The sequence below is a fragment of the Engraulis encrasicolus genome, chromosome 1 (assembly GCF_034702125.1).
Source record: "Engraulis encrasicolus isolate BLACKSEA-1 chromosome 1, IST_EnEncr_1.0, whole genome shotgun sequence".
In the NCBI taxonomy this organism is placed as follows: domain Eukaryota; kingdom Metazoa; phylum Chordata; class Actinopteri; order Clupeiformes; family Engraulidae; genus Engraulis; species Engraulis encrasicolus.
In genome coordinates, this window is record NC_085857.1 from 5,574,500 (window position 1) to 5,579,499 (window position 5,000).

A 5,000-nucleotide genomic window follows, 5' to 3' on the forward strand; every position below is an offset into this window, starting at 1 on the left:
TTCCAGGACCCTGTGGCACCATCATGATTCTTATTCCATCTTCCACCTGTCACCACTATCAGCCTATCCCCCCACCCCCCACCCAACTCGAGTTATTGTAGTTATTGAAGGGCAGTCATGGGTAAGTGGTTAATTCATCGGACTTGTATCGCAAAGGTTGCTGGTTCGACTCCCGACCCGCCGGGTTGGTGGGGGGGAGTAATTAACCAGTGCTCTCCCCCATCCTCCCCCATGACTGAGGTACCCTGAACATTGTACCGTCCCGCGGCACAGCTCCCTTGGGGCGCCAATTGGGGGCTGCCCCCTTGCACGGGTGAGGCATAAATGCAATATTGTTGTCTGTGCTGTGGAGTGCTGTGTCACAATGGCAATGGCAGTTGGAGTTTCCCAATTGGAGTTTCCCAGTTGGGCTTTCATTGGGCTTTCAGACAGTAAGGGTTGAATGAGCTGCAGAGGCCCGTCTGAACTACGTAGATAAGGGGTGACGAACGCGGTTCAATCAGGGAGAGCAACCAACGACTCGTGTAGAAAAATGTCAACATTCCATTGGCTGATGATTGTCTGCTGCGACCAAGCTTGTTACATATTTTTCTCTGAAAGTTCAACTTCTCTTTTGACGCTTATGGAGTCCTCAACGATAGAAACGCTTTCACCTGCTTCTAAAAAGTAAATTGCTTCTGCCACTTTCCACATCTTCAACGTCTGCTGTCTGTTAGTGACTGCGCAACCACAAACCAAGGGTGGTGTCTGTGTGGTGACTGTGATGACATGTGGCTTATACCACAAGATCACACTATCACAACGGATGTGGAGATAACTCCAAGAAAATACGTATATGCACACAGATACAGCAAACACACATGATTTATGGATGGATAGTCTCACATGATGCGATTATTCAACACCCATAAGCAGAAGCCATAAGCAAGTTGGCCCTTGAGTATAACATACAGATATGTATTGAGTACAGATGGTGTGCACTGAAAAAAAAAAAAAACGTTTGATGTCCTTAATTCAATAGTCGACATTGACTTGTTTAACTTTGGCAGCAAATTTACCCAGTATGACACAGCACCTCTTATGAATTAGTTGGGTAACACTTTACTTGACGCCGGTGTCATAATATGTGTATATGATACATACCGGTAATGTCATAATAGTGTCATAATAGTATTATGCATGTGTCATAAACATTATGGCCATGTCATAAACATTTTATGACTGTTGGCCTTAAGTGACATTATGACACTGTAATGACATGCTGATGACACCGGCATCAAGTAAAGTGTTACCATTAGTTGCTACCAGAATGGCAATGAGCAAATCGTAATGTACTACAAAAGGCCATGTCATAATGGTGTAGTAGCCTATGGGCCGTTACAGTAAGTTTTATTCTATGACTATTGCAGCATTGCACTGGTGGAACACCATGTGTTAAGGGACTACACAATGGAATTACATTAACGTTTTTTGTTTTTTGTATACAATGAACCTGTCTGTGTATTTTTGTTGATTGAAACGTGTTAGTAATTTGAGCTCTTTCCTCACTTTCCTTGTCACTTTATTCAATTTCTGTCCCTCCCACGTAGGCTATGTGGTGTTTTTTTGGTAAGCAATTTACAGTCATTTGGGCAGAGCATTGGTCTCCATTCCTGGAAACAGCAAGGCCCAGATTTGAACCAGCAATCTGACCAGTGAATATCACCAGTTTCTTAGTCATGTGTCCACAGCTATGCCACATGACAGGCATGGCAGTAAGACGGGGTGAAATGGTATTTAGTCATTACGCTGCCAAATTCTGGAACCAGCTTCCTGTAGCCTAGTACAGTGGTTTTCAAAGTGGGGGCCGGGGACCCCCTGGGGGTCCACGAGATGTTGCTAGGGGGGCCGCGGCAGGTGTGCTGAAAAAAGTATAGCAAACCAAAATAAATAATTGAAAAATTCAAAAACTAAACACATAACCTACCAAACATAATCTAAACAGTATTCCAATTAGTTAAGAACTGTATTATAGTTACATTGCATCTTTCAACAGTATGACTATTATCGTTGTTGTTTTATACATCCCTCACAGACCTAGCAGATTGTTGTGAAAGAGGGACCACAGGGAAAAAAACTGTGTCACGACCCATGTAAGGGGGCCTTGGCTGGATTCTGCCAGGATATAGGAGGCCTCGACGTGGTTAAGTTTGGGAACCCCTGGCCTAGTAAACTAGCCCCACCCGCCAGCGGCCAAAATTATTTTAATCTCACATTTAATCTGGTTCATCAGGCTAAGGTTCCTGTCCAAATTAGAACTTCCCCAACAGTAATTGTGTTTTTTTAAATACATTTATTTTCATCTGCCTTTGGTGATAGTTATCTTACTATCTACCATATTTCAACAGCACATTTTCTTATCTCCTCTCTTTCTTTACTCTTAAGCACATTGAAGGACAGTTATGCATAATAATGTGATATATAGTAAATAATTTAGATTGATTGGTTAATTGATAATTAACAGTGTTGAACCATGGCAGGCAGTAATCTGCATGCCGTATTGGAGATACATTATTGACTCACTTCATCTTAACGTCAGAACTAGCGTGGACCATGATTTCATATTGTGTTGTTTTGCAGGCTTCACTCTTGTGAGGTTAGATTGTGAGGGTGATAGCCCAAATGCTCAACTCATTATATCCCCGAAACGCGGAGCGTCAGGGATGTAATGGTTTTGCGTGCGCCGCGTCCGCCGCCGCCGCCGCGTCCGCCGCCGCGTAAGGTCTTTCGTGTTAACGCGATAACTTTTGAACGGATGTTTGGATTTGTCCCAGATTTTTGGGTGAATGCTCTAGGGCAGGTTCATGAACTGATTCGAGTTTGGAGGTCAACACTTTCAAGATGGCTGAATTCAAGATGGCCGAATTTTTGTTTGGCCCATAACTTCTGACTGGGTGGATGGATTTCTCCCAGATTTGGTGTGTTAATGCTCTAGGGTAGGTTCGTGAACTTATTTGAGTTTGGAGGCCAACACTTTCAAGATGGCTGAATTCAAGATGGCCGAATTTTTGTTTGGCTCATAACTTCTGACCAGTCGGATGGATTTGTCCCAGATTTGGTGTGTTAAATGCTCTAGGGTAGGTTCATGAACTGATTTGAGTTTGGAGGTCAACAGTTTCAAAATGGCGGAATTTTTATTTGGCCCATAACTTCTGACTGGGTGGATTGATTTGCCCGGTACTACCTTATTTTAACAGTTCACCATTTCAGTGAATCTACCATATTAGGTACAGTGTAACAATATTTAATACCATGTAATACTAGTGTAATACCAGTGTAACAATATGCAATACCAGGTACAGTGTAATAACCAGTGTACAATATTTAATACCATGTAATACTAGTGTAATACCAGTGTAACAATATGCAATACCATGTAATACCACTTACACAAAAATACATGATGTAGTACAAAATTGGTACATGGTGTTACACTGGTATTACATGGTATTAGATATTGTTACAATGGTTATTACACTGTACCTAATGTGGTATATTCACTGTAATAGTGAACCATTAAAACAGTGTTACCATTTGCCCCATTTTTCGCTTCATTTTCACAATAGTCATTTGGTTTTAAGCCTATGGGCGTCATTGATCTATGTATAGATATTAAATATATTTCTTTAATATTTTGTATTAATCATACTGTATACGTTTATGAAAAGGTGGACGGGAGTGGTAGGAATGATGGGGGACTGGAAGCGTTGCGTTTCGGGGATATACCTTAAGCAGTCGAAGGCGACTGCACAGGCAGTCTAGTTTTTTTCAAGAAAGAGGCTGCAACTTGCATGAAGTGTTCTTTTTTTCAGTGTGTTCCTTCTTCAGTGTGTTCTTTGGTGGCTCCAGGGCTGGACTGGTAAGGGCAGTCATGGGTAAGTGGATAGAGCGTCAGACTTGTATCCCAAAGGTTGCCGGTTCGACTCCTGACCTGCCAGGTTGGTGGGGGTAGTAATTAACCAGTGCTCTCCCCCATCCTCCTCCATGACTGAGGTACCCAGAGCATGGTACCGTCCTGCCGCACTGCTCCATTAGGGGCTGCCCCCTTGCACGGGTGAGGCATAAATGCAATTTTTACAGTGTGCAGTGTTCACTTGCGTGCTCTGGGGTGCTGTGTCACAATGGCAATGGGAGGTGGAGTTTCCCAGTTGGGCTTTCGCCTTTCACATAATCTGGCACACAAGGTGTTTTCCCAGTCAGCTTACAGTCCTCAGGGGCCGAATCCGGTGCTGTTGTAAATCCTGTGAAACTCACTTACCAAGACTAAACATTATAAACATCAGATTAAATATTATCCTGTAAAACTCACTTACCAAGACTAAACATTATCATTGGGATGCTTTCCACTTAGCTGAGAGTATACAAAAGGGGCAGACAGCATGGGTGTGGATGCTTGACCGAATTATCAAGTAAGTAAGTACTGTATGGCCTTTATTATTATCATCCCACAATGGGGAAATTCATGTGTTGCAGCAGTAACATACACATACAGCCTGAGCAAAAACAGAAGATAAACATACAGACACAGGACCAGGAAGTTAAAAGTATATAAACGGGATATACAAATAGAGATGTTATAAAAAATATTGATTATATAGAGATATTTCTGTCCAAATAAGTACATTGATAAATGTGCGTAAAACACACAGGTAGTACATTGTTAGCAGAATCATAAAAGGAAGAAGAGACTAAAAGGTAATAAATTGAGTTTTAGGCGGGGGGGGGTCACATAAGGGACAGATTGTAAATTGGCTTACAGTGACAACTGGCCCTTTTGCTCCTGTGTGCTTTTTCATTACGGTCCCAAACAATCGGCCATCTTGTCTGCCTGTGTGCGGTGCGGTGTGGTGTGGCCGGTGGCTGACTCAGGAAGAAGATATTATTACTGACTAAGTGGATTAACAAGGCCGCCCGCGAGAGCGAGAGCGAACACTTAGGCCAATTACTGTCGGGTGGCTGGC